The 19,145-nt window shown below is 37.2% G+C and overlaps 1 protein-coding gene and 1 long non-coding RNA gene across 3 annotated transcripts in view; one reads left to right on the top strand and one right to left on the bottom strand.

The window, feature by feature from the left end:
• LOC101690745 (amyloid beta precursor protein binding family B member 1 interacting protein) overlaps positions 1 to 19,145 on the top strand; it is a 108,902-nt gene that overhangs the window by 17,601 nt on the left and 72,156 nt on the right. The window lies entirely within an intron of this gene.
• On the bottom strand, positions 16,506 to 18,513 carry LOC123393338. Its single transcript, XR_006608098.1, has 3 exons — positions 17,330 to 18,513; positions 16,988 to 17,055; positions 16,506 to 16,813 (listed from the first exon to the last, which is right to left on the bottom strand). It is a non-coding gene; the product is annotated as an uncharacterized LOC123393338 (long non-coding RNA).

Below are 19,145 nucleotides of genomic sequence, written 5' to 3'. Positions count from 1 at the left end.
ATTAGTATTTTCCATTTTATTATATTTAACTGGAAAATACAGCCTATACAATTTCTCCTTTAGATTTTTTGTTATTTTCTGGTATATGACTAGTTTTCAATAAATATCATAAGCTAAGGCTTAATTTTAATGCAAAGCCTGATTTTTACTCAAATCTGTTGTGATATCTTAATTTTTTTCCATTAATCAATCCTATATAGAGAAGAAATGTGTCACCATTGCTAAGGACATAATTTTATAAGCCATATCTTTAGTATTATTTCTCTATGACATTGATTTGTCTTCAAAATAATTTGAATACATAAAAGTATATATTTTTGGCTAGAAAGTTTAATAATGAATCGTTTCTGAGCCTACACAAATAATGCTAAATTTTTAGTTGCTGTTGTTGCTCCAAAGGAATAATGAAAGTAATTAGTTTCTGACAAGAAAAACACTCCCTGGAAAGCTACTAAGCATAGTAAAAAAAAAAAAAAAAAAACCAACCACTATCTTTTGTAAAAATAATCATAAAATTCACCAGTCAGAAGCAACACATGAAGCATACATATGAAAATGTATTTTCTTTTCACTAAGAGCATGGGCAAGAAAGATAAGGAACCGTTGAAATACCCTTCCCACCTCAAATTGGTCACCTCAAATTGATTTGGCAGTGTTTTGGAGAGGAAAGTCACAAACATATAGGGTGGAGAAGAGTCCCTTTTCCTTTTTTTTGTGAACAGCTTTCACAGTGGAATTTAATGAAAAAGTAACTTATGGAATGGAAGAAAATATCTGCAAACCATGTATCAGATAAGAAGTTAACATCCAAAAATATATCAAGAACTCCTACAACCCCATAGCTACAACAACAAAATCAACAACCCAATTTAAAAATAATCAGAGGACTCAGACATTTTTCCAAAAAAGACATACAAATGGCCAACAGGTACATGAAAAAGTGCTTAACATCACTAATCATCAGGGGTGCAAATCACAACCACAGTGCAATATCATGTCACACCTGTCAGAATGCCTGTCATCAAGAAGACAGGAAATAACAAGTTGGCGAGAATGTGGAAAAGAGGGAATCCTTATACACTGTTGGGAATGTAAATTGATTCAGCTATTATGGAAAACAGTGTGGAGGTTCCTCAAAATATTAGAAATAGAACTACCTTATGGTCCAGCAATCTCTCTTCTGAGTATACATCCAAAGGGAATGAAAACAGGATCTCAAAGAGATACTTGTACTCTCATGCTCATTGCATCATTGTTCACAATAGCCAAGATTTGGAAACGACATAAGTGTCCATCAGTGGATGTGTGGATAAAGAAGATGCAGTATATTTTGTAAAAGATTTATTTGTCAGAGAGAGAGAGCACAAGCAGGGGGAGCACCAGGCAGAGAGAGAAACAGGCTTCCTGCTGACCAAATAGCCCAGTGCAGGACTTGATCCCAGGACTCTGGGATTATGACCTGAGCCAAAGGCAGATGCTTAACTGAGTAGGCCACCCAGGTGTCCCGCTATGGTATATATGTAGGTATAAAGGAATATTATTCAGTCTTGAGAAAAAAGGAAATCTGGCCATTTGTAACAAAACGGATAGACCTTGAAAGTGCTGTGCTAAGTGAGATAAGTCAGACAGAAAAAGACAAATACTATATGATCTCACGTAAGTGAGAGTGTAGACTCTAAAAAACAAAGCTCATAGAAACAGAAAGTAGAATGGTGGTTTCCAGAAGCTGGAGGATGGGAGCATTGGGGAGAAGTTGAAGGGTACAAACTTGCCACTAGTAGAGAAGTAAGTTCTCTATCCACAGCATAGAGATTATAGTCAATAAGACTGTATTATAAACTTCAAAGTTGCTAAAAGACCAGATCTTAATTGTTTTACCACAAGAAAGAAATGATAACTATGTAACATGATAGAAATGTTAGCTAACACGTGGTAGTGATCATATTGCAGTACATAAATATATCAAATCAACACATTGTATACCTTAAACATACATAATATTTTATGCTCAATTCTATCTCAATTTAAAAATGTAGGGACGCCTGGGTGGCTCAGTTGGTTAAGCAGCTGCCTTCGGCTCAGGTCATGATCCCAGCGTCCTGGGATCGAGTCCCGCATCGGGCTCCTTGCTCCGCAGGGAGCCTGCTTCTCCCTCTGACTCTGCCTTCCACTCTGTCTGCCTGTGCTCGCTCTCGCTCTCTCTCTGACAAATAAATAAATAAATAAAATCTTTAAAAAAAATGTATATAATATGTATTAACCTCTGCTTTTGCCAGCATGCCCTTTAAATCATTGGTATGGACTTGAACCCAAATGTAACTCTTATTTTAAATTATGAAATTAATACATGATGGAAAATTTGGAAAATAGAGAAAAAGAAACCAGCACCCTAATACAAGCACTATTTCACATGTTGATTTATCTTCTAGTATTTTTTATTTGCCCCTTGTTTTCTTGCATTATTGTAAATTAGAATATAAGTCATTTGTGTCCTGCTTATTTTACTTAAATATATGGTTAAAAATAATAGCCATTATTTTTAAAAGTAACAAAAAAAAAATTTAAAAGCAGTACCATAACAGTCCTTCCTTTATTTGTAGGATGTTCAAATTGCTTTTAATTTCCAATAATGCTGCAGTTTCACCTTCAGGCATATAGTGTTCTTTCATAGTATGTAAATTGAATTAAATTCTTAAAGGCTGAATAAGTAAAACAAAAAGAATGAATATTTCTATGATATTAGGTATTTAATAAATATTTGTCAATGAATGAATGAATATAAAATCCTTCACTACTTGTAATGATCAGAAGACAGAATCTGGGGACCCTGGGTGGCTCAGTGGGTTAAGCATCGGACTCTTGATCTCAGCTCTGGTCATGATCTCAAGATTGTGAGATCTAGCCTTGCATCAGACTCTGCACTGGGCATGGAGCCTGCTAAAGATTCTCTCTCCCTCCATCCCTCCCATCACCTTCTCAAGAAGGAAGGAAAGGAGGGAGGGAGGGAGGAAGGAAGGAAGGGAGAGAGGAAAAAGAAAACAGAATCCATTTTAGTTTAAATGGAAAGGAGTTTACTACAAGGCGTATGACTGCATACAAAACTGGGGGAGCTGGGGAGTTAGCTTTGATGTTGACAGTCAGGAATAACAGGCAGGAGAAATGCCCAACCGTACCTTCAGAACTGTTGTGGTGAAAGGTCACTGCTGCCAGTACCCACTTCTCAATCTCAAATGATAGGGACACTAAATTCTATACCTGAAATCAATATTACACTGTATGTTAAGGAACTGGAATTTAAATAAAAACTTGACAAAGGTAAAATAGAAGGGACAGGACAGCTGCACCTGGAAGATTGTTTGTCCACATGTGGCTTTCAGTTATGTTGCTTATTTCCGCCTTGCAGATCCATGTCATTTTGTCTCCTTGATTTGATCACAGATAGAACCCTAACTGCAAAGGAGTCTGGGAAACATTATTTCTAGATTTCCAGTTTCAAGGTTATGGGAACACATCATACAAGGCACTAAGAGAATGTGTTTCAGAAAGCCACTTAGTAATATCTGCCATAGAATTATAAAGAAAGAAAGGGAGGGAGGTTGAGAGGAAGGGGAGAACGAAAAACCCTTTTTCTGTGACTCTCACAGTTTTAATCTTACACTCAAATTCTTCACCCAATTTGAATTTATTTTGTGTATGGTAATGGCATAGGGATCTAATCTAATTTTTTCCAAATGGATAGCAATTTCTTAAATAATTTCTTATTTCTGCTGATTATTAATTGCCAACTTTTTCATGTATTAAATTCTGTGATCTCTCTGTTCTTTTCTATTTGTTTATTTGTGTAAATCTTAAAGTATCAAATTTTTTCTTTAAAATAACTTTTTGGGGAGCCCTGGATGGCTCAGTCATTAAGTGTGTGCCTTCGGCTCAGGTCAAGATCCCTGGGATCAAACCTTGCATAGAGCTCCCTGCTCGGTGGGAAGCCTGCTTCTCCCTCACCCACTCCCCCTTCTTGTATTTGCTCTTGCTGTGTCTCTTTCTGTCAAATAAATAAGTAAAATCTTTTAAAAAATTAAAATACTTTTTTAATCTTTATTACTTACGAATAATCTTTTATTTCTTGGATGAAGTTTATAATAAGTTTGTTTGCTTTTGTTCATTTGTTTTACTCCATCTGGAAATTTGATTGAAATTGCAGAAAGTTTTATATTCATTTAGGAAGAATGATAACTTCACTGTATTGAATGTTCCTTTCTAATAATATTTTCTGTCCATTTGTTCAAGTTCAAGTTTTCTTATATACCATATAGATTTCTCTATCTAGAATTAACAAACTGCTTATTATTTATTTCTGTATTCTTCATAGCTTTTATTGCTGTTACAAATTTGATTCTTTTGCCATATCCTTTTCTAACATTTATTGCTGGATATATAGGAATATTGTTTTGTATATATTTGTATCACATCTATCTAATTAACTTTACTTTTTGCTTATATTCCTATGTAAACATTTATGTCACTTGTGTATTATACTAATTTCATCTTTTCCCTATTGGCTGTTTAGCAAGTCTGTTGAGGGGCTTTTGTAAATAAAGTTTGAGATCAAAGATGGTGGTGATGTAGGAGGACCCTAGGCTCCTCTTGTCCCATGAACACAACTAGATAAATGTCAAATCATCCTAAATATCCTAGAGACTGGGCTGAAGACTGACAAAACAAACTCCACAACTAAAGGGAAAGAAGAGATCACATTGAAGAAGACAGAGACTTAGACAAAATGCAAAGATGAAGGAATTTATCCCACATGAAAGAATAATATAAAGCCACAGCCAGAGATCTTGGTGAAACAGATATAAATAGCATGTCTGATGGAGAATTTAGAGCAACAACCATTAGGATATTCACTGGGCTGAAGAAAAGAATAGAAAACACCAGTGAGACCCTTACCCTAGAGATAAAAAAGTTAAAAAAAAAAAAGGATCAGAGATGAAGAATATAATAAATGAGATTGGCAACAGGCTTGATTAAATGAATTGCAGGCTGGAAGAAGCAGAGGAATGAAGTGGTGACCCACAAGATAAAATAATGGACAATAATTAAGATGAAGAAAAGAAAGAAGAGTATACAACATGAGAATAGATTTAAAGAACTTAGTGACTCCATCAAACATGAGAATAGACTTAGGGAGCTCAGTGACTCCATCAGTAATAACATTTATATTATAGGAGTCCCAGAAGAAGAAGAAGAGGAGGGAAGGGGGCAGAAAATTTATCTCAAGTAATAGTAGCAGAAAACTTCCCTAATCTGGGGAAGGAAATAGACATCCACATCCAGGAAGCACATAGAATGCCCATCCAAACTATCAAAAGCAGGCTAGCACTGAGACATATTGTAATTAAATTTGCAAAATATAGTGATAAAACAAAAATCTTAAAGGCAACAAGATAAAAGAAGTCCTAGAGAGTTCCGGAGGACGGGAATACAAATGGCGGCCTCCTGGTCTCGGGCCGGAGGAGCCGAGAGCCCAGGGCCCCACTCCTCAGTGCGCCCTCAGAGAACAGCGCCCAGTTACTCCCGTCTGCCTGACCTCCGGCCGCGCCCCGAGCTCACCGAGCCTGTGACCGGTTCAAGATCAACTTATTTAGCTACTTTTGAACTTTATGGGCTTCCCAGAGGAGAGGAAGAGCAGAGGCAAATGGTAAAATATGAAAACGTTTCTTCCTTCATCAAAACAACATAGGTTCTTTCCCAAATGGCAAATATGAAATTGCGAAGACCTTATGAAACTGTTGTCATCTCTCTCATGGGAAGTCAGCAGCAGGCAGTACTAGAGCAATAGGGAAACAAACTTTTACTTCCCTACTTGATGCATTTCCTTCAATCAAGTCTATCCCAGGAGAAGAAGGAACAATGTTTTTTGTCAAGCCAAACAGCAGGCTGAGAGAAACATCACTTTTAACTTAGGGATAGAGAAGGAGAAAAAAATAGGCCCAGAAAAGATAAGTTTACTGTATATTCAGAATCAAACTGTAAGTCACATCCTACCATATTCCCATGTGTTGAAATGGCATGTTATTTCTGGACCACAGAAAGTAATTGGATTACTGTAGCATAGTATTGTACATATCCACTCTATGTTTTCTCTTCTCTCATTGATAATTCAACTCCATTTTAAGAAATACACTATCATGGAAATTAAAAAAAATAATTCCTCAATTATTGCACTGTTATTATCAATTTTGAATTTCATCATGAATGCAGAGAAAATAAAAGTTATATTTTAATGGGTAAATAAAAAATAAAAGAAGTCCTTAACTTATAAGAGAAAACCCATAAAGCTAGCTGGAGATTTCTCAACAGAAACTTGGCAAGCCAGAAGAAAGTGGCATGATACATTCAAAGTACTGAATGGGAAAAATCTGCAGCCACGAATATTCTGTCCAGCAAGGCTGTCATTCAGAATACGAGAGATAAAGAGATTCCCAGACAAACAAAAACTAAAAGAATTTGTGACTACTAAACCAGCCCTACAAGAAATATTAAAGGGGACTCTTTGAGTGCAGAAGAGAAACCAATAGTGACAAAGACAGTAAAGGTCAGAGAAAATCTCAAGAAAAAAATGACAAAATAAGTAAGAAAATGGCAATAAATACCTATGAATAATTATGAATGTAGGAAACAGTCAACAAACCAAAAGACAACCGACAAAAGGGGAAAGGATATTTGCAAATGACATATCAGATAAAGGGCTATTATCCAAAACCTATAAAGAACTTATGAAACCCAGTTTAAAGAATAAATAATCTAATCAAGAAATGGACAGAAGACATGAACAGACATTTCTGCAAAGAAGACATCCAAATGGCCAACAAATACATGAAAAAGTGCTCAACATCACTCAGCATCAGGGAAATACAAATGAAAACCACAGTGAGATACCACTTCACTCCAGTCAGAATGGCTAAAATTAACCAGTCAGGAAATGACAGGTGTTGGCAAGGATCCAGAGAAAGGGGAACCTTCCTTCACTGTTGGTGGGAATGCAAGCTGGTGTGGCCACTCCGGAAAACAGTATGGAAGTTCCTCAAAAAGTTGAAAATAGATCTACCCTACGACCCAGCAATCACACTACTGGGTATTTACCCTAAAGATACAAATGTGGTGATCCGAAGAGGCACGTGCACCCCAGTGTTTATAGCAACAATGTCTACAATAACCAAACTATGGAAAGAATCTAGATGTCCATCAACAGATAAATGGATAAATAAGATGTGATACATACACACACACACACACACACACACACACACACACACAATGGAATACTATGCAGCCATCAAAAATGAAATCTTGTCATTTGCAATGACGTGGATGGAACTAAAGGGTATTAGGCCGAGCGAAATAAGTAAATCAGAGAAAGACAATTATCATATGATCTCTCTGATATGAGGAATTTGAGAGGCAGGACGGGAGTTCATGAGGGGAAGGGAGGGAAAAAATGAAACAAAATGGGACCAGGGAGGGAGACTAATAAGAAACTTAGTCTCACAAAACAAACGGAGGGCTGCTGGAGGTGGGGGGAGGGATAAGGTGGTTGGGTGATGGACATTGGGCAGAGTATGTGCTATGGTGAGTCCTGTGAATTGTGTAAGACTGATTATTCACAGACCTGCACTCTCAAAACAAATAATACATTATATGTTTATAATTTAAAAACAAACAAAAAAAGTTACTTTGAATGTAAAAGGACTAAATGCTCCCATGAAGAGACATGGGGTGTCAGAATGGGTGAAAAAAGATAAGACCCATCTATATGCTGCCTACAAGAGATCATTTTAGACCTAAAGACACCTGTGGATTGAAAGTGCAGGGTTGGAGTTAGATTTATCTTGCAAATGGATATCAAAATAAAGTCTGAGTAGCAATACTTACATCCGACAAACTAGACTTTGCTGTTCTTGTATTGTTTTTTATCCTGCTTTGTTATCAGAGTAGTACTGGCCTCATAGATGGATTTTGAATGTGTTCCCCCCATTCCATTATTTGTAAGATTTTAATAATGATTGTCATTAATTTTTTTTAAATGTTTGGTAGAATTCACCAGTGAAACCATATGGTCTTGGGCTTTTCTGTGCTGGGAGATTTTTGATTCCTAATTCAACTTTCATTCATGTTATTGGTCTAAGAAGATTTCCTCTACTTGTGGGAGTCAAGATTCATGATTCAATCATAAATAACTTGTGTGTTTTTAGGATTTATCTGGTGTTTTTTCTATATTATCTGATTTGTTGGTATATAATTATTTATAGTAATCTGTTACCACATTATTTCTGTGGTTATCTGTTGTACTGTTTTCTCTTCCATTTCTCAATTTGGTTTCTGAGCCTTCTTTTTTTCCTTAGTTAATGTAGTTAAACTATTACCAATTTAATTTTTTGGAAAAAGTGGTCTTTACTTTTAATGTCATGTTACAGTTTATTCTAATCTCTATTTTATTTATTTATGATTTTTCTTTGTTATTTCCTTCCTCTAAGTTTCAGCTAAGTTTCTTCTTTTTCTAGTTCCTTGTGGTGCAGTGTTGTTTATTTCAACTTCTTAATACAAGCATTTATAGCATAAATTTCACTCTAACATCTGCTTTTGCTCCATCCCATAGGATTTGGAACATTGTGTTTTCTTTTTCTTTTGTTTTGAGACATATTTTGAACTACTATACAGCAACCTATTCCTGTTTGATTTCTTATTTGGCCCATTGCTTGTGCAGTAGTGTGTTGTTTAATATTTACATATTGAATATTTAATATTTTTAAATAAAAAGCTGTATTGCCACTAGCCATGGCTTGTTATCTATAGCACTTTTTCCCTTCAACAGCAGACTTGAGTAGTGTAATAGAGACTATGTGATCTGTAAAACCTCAAAGGTTTACTATCTGGCTCTTTATAGAAAAGGTTTGCCAGGTCCTGCCATAAAATATCTATAAATTTGAAAATTTTATTCTGGCTTTGTATTGTCTTAGACTACCAGAATAGACAAATAATAGCAATAATGATGAGATTTTTTGACTTGTATCCAACTTTAATAGAGCAGTTTCTGTGTTTTACAATTAGAATCATGGGTGCCAGGGGCACCTGGGTAGCTCAGGAAGCATCCAACTCTTGATCTCAGCTCAGGTCTTGATCTCAGGGTCAAGAGTTCAAGCTCAATGTTAGGATCCATGCTGGGTGTGGAGCGTACTTTAAAAAAGAAAAAAGAAAGGGTTCGGTAAATTCCATCTAAGAAAGAAAAAGAAAGAAAGATTAATGGTTGCCATTGGTTTCTGATAGATACCCTTATCAAGTTAAGGAAAGTAGGAAAGAAAGGAACTATTTCAACTTTGAAATTAAGGTTTTGATTAAGAGGAGCACATACTGGATTTAATCAACCACCTACCTGTTCACCGTGCATTAAGATGATAATATGGTCTGTCATTTAATATTTAAGTTCGTGAATTACTCTAATATATTTCCTACTGGTAAGCTGTCCTTGCATTCCTGTTTATTATGTATTAATTCTTTTGTATATTTCTGGAATCGATTTTCTAAAATTTTATATGGGATTTTTGCATCTATCTAAGTAGTATTAATTTTTCTTATTTTTTGATTGCTTTTTTAATAGCAACCTATTCCTGTTGCTATGTTATCTTAAAATCCTCTGAAGGCAGCAGTTGAAATTTTTCAAAAATTTCTTTTTCATTTCTCTCATCAACTCTGTATCTTCAGGGGTCAGTGTCCTGATTTTTAGTCTTGAGGCTCCCATGCTCTTGTTTTTTCCTCAAATATTTCATGACCCTTGTTGTTGATTCATAATTTTAATGAAAGGGCTAGAATAATATAGGAAAATCATATGGATTTACTTGGCAGCTGTTACAACCCTCTTTTTTGGCTAGAAAGCTGACTGTAGGGTTGTTTCTATAATTGAGTGTGGGGGTTAAAGACAGGCAGCTTTCCCCTTTGGTTTGTATAACAGTGAGGCATATAAATTTCACCCCTCCATAAATGCTGTTTACTGAGGCCAGCAAAGCTTTGTGCAGGAGGTGGAGCACATGAGAGTTCTTAGTGCATTTCACTGAATGTGAGCATTTCTCTTCCCACTCCCTTCTGATTGACTGATTGAATGAAGTGTTAGCTGGTTAGATTGGAATCTGCCTGTATGTCATGCATTTCCAACTTTCAGGGCACCACTCTCCTTGTTTTGGGGCACTTAATACTCTGCTTAGGAACCATTAAGACACTTCCCATGTTATTTAAGGCAAAGATTCTTGCTGATTTTAGGCTGGGGCAATTGTGACTGCTCATTTTTCCCTGTGACACAGAAATTAAGTGGTCCATAGCACTCAGTCATTTAAATAATTACTCCTCCAGTTGGGGTGCTGCCTCCTTGCTGACCTTGAGCTTGGGTGTTTTCTTGGCTCTCTCTTAAGCAGCCGTCCCCTAGACTGTTTCCTTAGCCTTACTATTCACTATTACAGTCCCTTCTCCTTAACATCTTCTAGAAATTCCTCAAATTTTTTTAGTATGGTGATGCCACTCTTCCTTGCTTTCCAGACTGTTACATAGTCATTTCCTTAGACTTTTAGTAGAGAGTGTATATTTACTGCCTACTATTTGGAACCAGAAGTTGTCATTTTATTTTATTTTATCATAAATCTGAGCTTAAAGGATAGGAAGAATAAATATATTTATCCCTGTGCCTCTTTGCCCTTGAACTTTTCCCTCCAGCTCCTGGCCCCAAAAACCTGCTTTCAGTTACTATAAGTATTCCTGTTCTAGAGTATCGTGTAAATGGAATTATACAGTATGTAGTATTTATGTTTAACTTCTCTCATTTAACCTAATATTTTTGAGATTCATCCATGTTGTTCTGTATATTACTATTTTTTCCTTTTTTATTGATAGTAGGATTCTGTAGAATGAATATGCCACAATTTGATTATTCACTTACCAGTTTTTGGTTTTATGAATAATGCTGTTGTGAACATTTAAACATATGTCTGAGTGAGCATGTATTTTCACTTTCCTTGGGTTAATACCTTAAAGTAGAATTGCTAAGTTGAGTGGTGAATGTATGTTTAATTTTATAAGGTATGGCCATATTGTTTTTCTTTTTTTTTTAATTATTATTATGTTCAGTTAGCCAACATATAGTACATCATTAATTTTTGATGTAGTGTTTTTCAAAGAAGCTATACCATTTTGCAATTCTACTAGCAATGTATGAGATTCCAGTTGCTGTACAATCTCATCAACACTTGGCATTGTTGGTCTTCTTTTTTTTGAGATATAACTGACATATAGCTTTACATTAGTTTCAGGTGTACAACGTAATGATTCCATATTTGTTTATATTATGACATGATCATTATAGTTCTAGTTAACATCTGTCAAAATTTTTTCTTCTGATGACTTTTAAGATCTACTCTCTTAACAACTTTCAAATATATAATACAGTGTTACTAACTATAGTTACCATGCCAGACATTACTCACCTGTGACTTATTTATCTTATAACTGGATGTTTCTGCTTTTTGACCCCCTTACCCATTTCACCTGCCTCTAGTAACCATCAGTCTGTTCTCTTGTATTTATGAGCTTGGGTTTTTGGTTTGGGTTTGTTTTTTTTTTTTTAATTCTACATCTAAGTGAGATCATACAGTATTTGTCTTTCTCTGTCTGTGCATTTTAAATTTACCTACCTACATACAAAGCACCACTGTGTTCCAGTTACTATGCCAGGGCCTGACTATGCTAATTTAACTCTCAAATTAATTTGATGAATTAGGTTTTCTTATTCCCATGTTATAGATGGAAAACCTGGAGTTCAACAGGTTAAGTTGCTCATTCATGCAGTAGTTAGGACTGAATTCAGGTTTGATTCATCCAGTGTCACATTCACACCCAATAAATTTTCTGATGATAGAACAGGACCCCCAATATATACCATTTGAAAGATGATCAAGGGTCATTCCAAGCTCCGTATTCACTGTTTTTATTTTCTTAATATATGAATTAAGTAGAGAATTGGCTCAGTGGTTTAGCCAAAACTGACATAGAACTCTGGAGCATTCTGTGTTTTCAAGTACATCATTTTCATTCTTTTTTTTTTTTTTTAAAGATTTTATTTATTTATTTGACAGAGAGAGAGATCACAAATAGGCAGAGAGACAGACAGAGAGAGAGATGAGGAGAAGCAGGCTCTCTGCTGAGCAGAGATCCCTATGCGGGACTCGATCCCAGGCCCCTGGGATCATAACCTGAGCCGAAGGTAGAGGCTTAGCCCACTGAGCCACCCAGGCGCCCCTTTCATTTTCATTCTTTATTTGTGCTCTCCTCACAACTGTAAGAGAAAAATTTTAAATGTTATAGCTGTAGACTGGGTGTGATCCCATGTAGTCTAAATGGAGAAAAATAAAATTAAAAGGTCTCATTTTCCATATATAAAAATAAAACCTATAGGAAATTGTGTGTAAATAGCCTTCACAAGAAAATTGTGAGCCATTAAATATTCTCTTATATCCACAGAACTGATAGGTGTCCTGCTTTGTTTCATAAATGTCCGATCTTAACTAGTTTGCTGTTTGTTATGCTCTGTAGTTAGGTTAATTTCTGTCTAGTTAGCTTATTCAGGGACATAAATTTCTGTACTTTTCATGACAACCATCTCATAATTATGGCAAAATAAATTATTACCAATGCTGACATTGTTATAGATTATATATTTAATGATGTAATTACTAATAGTAATTAATAATAAGTTAGTGATCTTTGTACTTCCTGATGTGTAGGAGAATGATTAAATTCTCCATAGAAAAATCATTAACTTTTAAGTTTTTTTAATGGTATAATTGTATCATTATCAATATTTAATTTGCCATTTCCTAGTTATTGTCTTTAGGTGGCTGCACACTAACATTTTCGGCATTTCTATGCACTGAATTTTGACATAAACTAGTTATTTGCCCCTGTCTGATACTTATCTTTTCAGAGCTTCCATTCCTTCACATGCAAATGGGGATAATATATTTTGCATAGAAAAAATACATCTCTGTTTGTAAGATATGTGCGTGTGTATGTGTGTGTGTGTTTTTCTCAGAGCAGTAGAAAGGATAAGAGGAGGTGTGGCATATAAAACATACTTCGGGGTGAGTAGGTGGTACAGTTGGTTAAGAGTCCAAGTCTTGGTTTTGGCTCTGGTCAGGGTCTCAGGGTCATGATCTCAAGGTCATGAGATCGAGCCCTGCATAGTGTTCTGCACTCAGCATGGAGTCTGCCAGAGAGTCTCTCTCCCTTGGCGTCTGTCCCTGCCCACTGCACACATTCTCTCCCGCTCTCTAGGATAAATAAATAAATATTTTTTAAAAACGTGGTATAGTGCTTGACACACAGAAGGTGCTCTGGAATTCTGTGCGTTATGACTCTTTGTTGTGCTTCTGTACTATTGCATAACAAACTACCTCAAACTTAGTTCTATAAAATACACAGTTTTATTATAGTTTTGAATTCTGAATTCTGAAATTCAGACAGGCCGCAGCAGAGCTTGCTTGTCTCAGCTTCATGAGGTCCATGACCTCAACTGGTAAGACTTGAACATCTGGGGGTGACCCAAACAGCTAGACATCTGGAGGGTTTTTCACTCACCTGCCTAGCCTGGGATTGGTGATGAGAGTCCTCCTGTGGCTCTTCCAGGTGGCTCAAGCTTCTCACACTGTGGCACCTAGACTCCTATATTGAACATCTAGAAGGGAGTTCTGAGAGGCCCAGCGGATGGCTTTTGAAGGCCTACCCTCCAAAGACACACAGTGTCACTTATATTGCTTTGATCAAAGTGATCATGAGTCTGCTCCGATTCAGGGGAAGGAGACGTAGATTCCACATCACAATACAAGAAGTCTCAAAGAACTGGAGGCATGTTTAAAACCACCAAGCATCTGTCATCGTTATCATCATTATACTGTGAATATGCTTTTTATATATGAGTGAAGAAGGAAAGTACTTCACAATCCTATAGGAATTGAGTCAATATGTGCTTCAAGAGTTTACCAGATACCCAGGACAGGAACATTAACTGACCTTGATTCCCCAATACTTAACATTAAACACTACATTCTTTTTCATTTTGTACTTCAAACAATAAAAAGATGTGATCATTTCTAATGCACTTTTTACATTGAGACAATGCAGGGTATGGGAAGTGCCTTCTGTCCTTGTGTTTGATGTAAAACACAAGCCATTTGTGTCTTGCTAAAAGTTTTGGTTTTCATAATCCCTTTACATTATTTATTTTTGGAGTTTGCCATCTATTTATAGAGCAGTGGTTCTCAAACTTTAGTGTACAATAAAATCATAGGGATAGCTTGTTAAAAAGATTATTCATCCTCAACCCTGGAGTTACTGATGAAGTAATTTTGGAGTGGGGCCCAAGAATTTGCATTTCTAAGTGTCTGGGTACGCTTCTGCTGCTGGTCTGAGGACCCACACTCTGAGAACTACTGTTGAGGAGGAAATGCTCAGCTAAACCCTCAGATCAGCTTTGGCCTCACTACATTATTCAAATCTATGAACCTGCCATGTACTTTCAAGCATCTGATAATGTTCTTGATAAGATATATGTATGATCTAAATGATGACAATAGGGCATTTACCATGTATCAGGCATCTAGTAAAACCTTTTCACATATTAATCCTGATAAAAACCCAGTGAAATATTCCCGTATTATGGATTTGGACACTGTAGGTAGTTAAGGTTTCCCAGCCTCACACCCACAGCAAGTGCAGAGCAGAACACAAGTTTTTCAGAATCAGAAGTGTATGTTCATGCTCTTAGCTGCTACATGTCCTTCCCTCTCTGACTGCCAAGAACTCCTCACCCCAAAAGTATTAATGTTCTCTCCTCTCTGATCCTGTATTATTGTATTCATGTCTCTTTATGTTGTTATGTGGCATTAAATTACTTGCAAATCGTCATCCTCTTTAGATTGTAAACTTCATTTGTTGGACATATATTCGGAATATGGATCCCACTGCTTACCAGAGGGTCTGACGGAGTTTGCGTTACGTTAATGGTTCTTGAGCTAATGATGAATTCATAAGTGGAAAATCCTGATATAAAACCACAACCTATCATTATATAAGTAAATGAGCTTATGTGAAAATGAACAATAACTTTGTGTATGTGTTAGTGTGTCCCCCATTTCTCTAGGGCTTACTAACCTAAGGGAACAATTGGGAAATATGGTTATTACAGCAACATAAGGAATAGCCCCTGCTTCAGCCACCCTAGATGGTATCTCTACACCCCCACCTAGTAGGCTTTTCCAGGCTCATTCCTGGAGCCCTGAGCTCATGTGAGCCCTTGGATATGACTGTCATGAACCAGGGAATGCAGTCATTCCTGCTCTGATGCTGTCTTCGCAGGCTACTAATTTTTCCTGTGGCCACTTTGCTTTTCTCCTCCCTGAAGTGGCAGTCCTGCCTTCGTCTTTTGACCTCTGTGCAGTCAGTGTGGCCTCAGCTGTTTCCCTGGGAAGTTCCAGCATATTCCACAAAACAGAGACTTGTGTTCTTGGTTTCCATTAAGGTCTCAAAAGATGTAGTCTTTGTTTTTTCACTGATCTCCCTTTTTCAACTCATGGCCTCCCCTCCCCCACCAGTTGCAACAAGAACATCCAAGGCCCTGTGTGGTTTCTCTGGTGGGAAGGGATGGGGCAAGAGTGAGGACCCTGGTCTGGAGACAGTTGACTAACAGTATTCCATGCTGTCATCACTATCCTTCTCCTCTCCAAAGCCATGATCTGACCTCAGCCTGTGTCCTTGCACACAGAACTTCCAGGCTTCCAGGAGGCCAGAAGATGGCTATGGCTCCAATTGCTTAATAGTATGAGGACCTCTACTTCCTGAGCTCTTCCATCCAAGCCAGGCCTATTCTGTGTGCTTTACATGTGTTAATTAATAGAATTCTCAATTTGACCCCATGAGGTAGCTTTTTCCACCCCTTTTTCAACAGATAAGAAAACTAACACACTGAGAAAGTAGTAACTTGGCCTAGAGTTACAGAGCAGTGAGTGGCAATGCTGGGCCTTGAGTCCAGGCATCCTGGTTCTAAACTCTAGTCTTGTTCCCGGGGAACGGTCTTGTCTGTCCCTTGCAGTTCAGTGGTTTCCCAGCCTGAGGCCCTAGATGGGCCCACATATCATTGAGAGGGAGACAAATGCACACAAAACAGAAGCCCACACACACACCATACCCTAGCTACTTAAGGAAAGTCATTTAGGACAAAAATATTAGATTTTTTTGTTTTATTTAAGGAATGAATCATCTTAATATTTTATTTTATTTTTAAAGATTTTTTATTTATTAATTTGACAGAGAGAAATCACAAGTAGATGGAGAGGCAGCCAGAGAGAGAGAGAGAGGGAAGCAGGCTCCCTGCTGAGCAGAGGGCCCGATGCGGGACTCGATCCCAGGACCCTGAGATCATGACCTGAGCTGAAGGCAGTGGCTTAACCCACTGAGCCACCCAGGCACCCAGGAATGAATCATCTTAAATATGGGGGAGTCAAGATTCAGTTCCTTTCTTTGAAATAGAGTGAAAAGTATTGTCAGTAGCATCTTTGAATTAGTAGAGAGGTAATTTACTAGGAGACTTAGGGAAAGAATTAAAACTGGGCTGTCACTGAAAAAAATCTCAAATGTACCTCAGATTTTTCCAATGTAAATTTTTTTCCAGGACATGTTTCACCGTGATAGGTTTTGCACACACCAGCAGTCACGGAGATGGCTGCAAATAGTTCCAAACAGAAATAAATGGCACAGTGGGACACACACTGCTTGAGCTCATTAATGCAGAATTTACACACCTGACCCTTATCATTACCAAGAGCCCCAATATTTGGGGGTTTCTAGTGACAGGTGCAGAATATTGACCATGATACAGCAACAGAAAACTCCTCACCTCACAGAAAGTCAAGAATTGGTTGATATTTCCAGTGTTATCCTGAAGCCATGCTGGATGTAATTTTTCTGCAAATGCAAACATCTGGCTCTTAGCATCATATCTCGAAAAGAAGAGCAAACCATAAATTTCCAACAATAGACCCTTGATTAGATGATGGTGCAGCACATCCACGTGAAAGATGCTGGAAGCCATGAAAGTGACTTTGGAAGAATTCTGAACAAGCACATTTAATTGCTGTGGCCCCAGAAAAGTTGTCTCTGTTATCTCGGTTTCCCACTCATTTCTGAAACCCTCTGTTGGCTCCCACCCTCAATGCTCGGGAGATAACTGGGGACTTACGTGCATTTAAGCCAAAGGTCATTTTTCAGTTCTCATCTTGAGAACATTCAACGTGTCTGTCATCTTTCATTGATTAGTTCATTAACGTTTTCTTTTTTGGAAGTGGAAAGATGCTGCATTGAATATTTAGAAAGATTTTAAGACCTAAGAGCACAAAGTGATTGATAGAATTACATATCATTTCTTGTTAGTATTACAAGTAAAACCTAGTCTTCACAAATTGAGAATCTAAAGATGTTAAGACGTGCAGAACATGTCAGGACACCCAGTCACTCACTACCCAAGGCCATACACTCTTGTTCCTTAAAACCCTTAGAGTTCACAGTATAATTTTTAGGCTTATCCAAGAAAGTTGGCAATTCTTGTTTATTTCTTACTTGGCTAAATACAAAGATTTATTTTTCTTTATTATCTTAAGTGCTATTGGAAGTTAAATTACTTCTCTTGATTTCCAGTAGAAGCTTTGGATAGGTAGGCCTTTAGGACCTAAAGGCAGTCTTTAGTGATGCGTAACCTGCCATTTCAGTCTCTTTTCACTTTGAAAATTACAATCTGAAAGTTTGGCAATGAATCGTATAAGTAGCTCTTCCAAATAATAATACGATATACTTATAATACTTATAATATTTATAAGTGGAAAAGTGTAAAAAATAATAGTGGATGATTGGTATACATTCTTAGGAGATAAAAATATAAAACTTTAACAGACACTACATAACCTAGCAAGTATTGTGTTTCAGATTTAAGGTAGCTACATCACAAAGTAATCCACACTACAGAGTTCTGTTTCTCTGTGTGTGTTTGAATGTGTGTCATCTCTAGGCAGATGCATTGTGTGAGTCTGAGTGTATTTTCCACCCACGCTTCTGTGTGATTTGGGGCCCATGACTCAAATTCCTGAGCACATGCTCCTCATCTGTGAAAATGGGAGAAATATTTATCCCCACATGGTTTTTGTGGGAAATAGATGATACAACATATCAGCAGTTCACAAGATAAGATTTTTTTCTTTTACACCGTCTTTGTCAACCCCTACTTTTTATCTCCTCTGTTCCTCTTGTTTTGTTTTATTTTGCCTTACTTTTTTAAACTCAGGTCTGTCTTTTAAAGATTGGTTCTCGGGGCGCCTGGGTGGCTCAGTGGGTTAAAGCCTCTGCCTTCGGCTCGGGTCATGATCCCAGGGTCCTGGGATTGAGCCCCGCATCGGGCTCTCTGCTCAGCAAGGAGCCTGCTTCCCTTCCCCTCTCCCTGCCTGCCTCTCTGCCTACTGTGATCTCTGTCTGTCAAATAAATAAATAAAATCTTAAAAAAAAAAAAAAAAAGATTGGTTCTCTTAGTTTCAAAACTTCAGCAACAGCAAAAAAAGCAAGAATTGTACAACAAACATCAATATTCCCTTCACTCATATTCACTAATTACCTACATTTTATTGTATTTGTTCTATTTTTTCACTGTTTGTCTCTTAAGAACAAAGACCTCTTACACAATCATGATACAATTACAACACTCAGGGAACTTAACTGATTTAATGCATTTTCTGTTATATAGTCTCTATTCAAATTTTCCAAATTATTCCTATATCTTTTTTTTTTTAAGATTTTATTTATTTATTTGACAGAGAGAGAACAATTACAAGCAGGCAGGGAGGGAGGCAGAGAGAGAGGGAAGCAGGCCCCCTGCCTAGCAGCTCGATGCGGGGCTCAATCCCAGTACCCTGAGACCATGACCTGAGCTGAAGGCAGAGACTTCAATCCACTGAGTCACCCAGGCACCCCAGCCTATATCTTTTTTTATTTAAACAGTCCAAACCAGTCAC

This window comes from Mustela putorius, unplaced genomic scaffold, assembly GCF_011764305.1.
Source record: "Mustela putorius furo isolate JIRA1106 unplaced genomic scaffold, ASM1176430v1.1 tig00000827_pilon_pilon_pilon, whole genome shotgun sequence".
NCBI classification, from domain to species: domain Eukaryota; kingdom Metazoa; phylum Chordata; class Mammalia; order Carnivora; family Mustelidae; genus Mustela; species Mustela putorius.
Note: the sequence above shows the minus strand (reverse complement) of the source record. Positions and strands in the feature narration are given on the sequence as shown.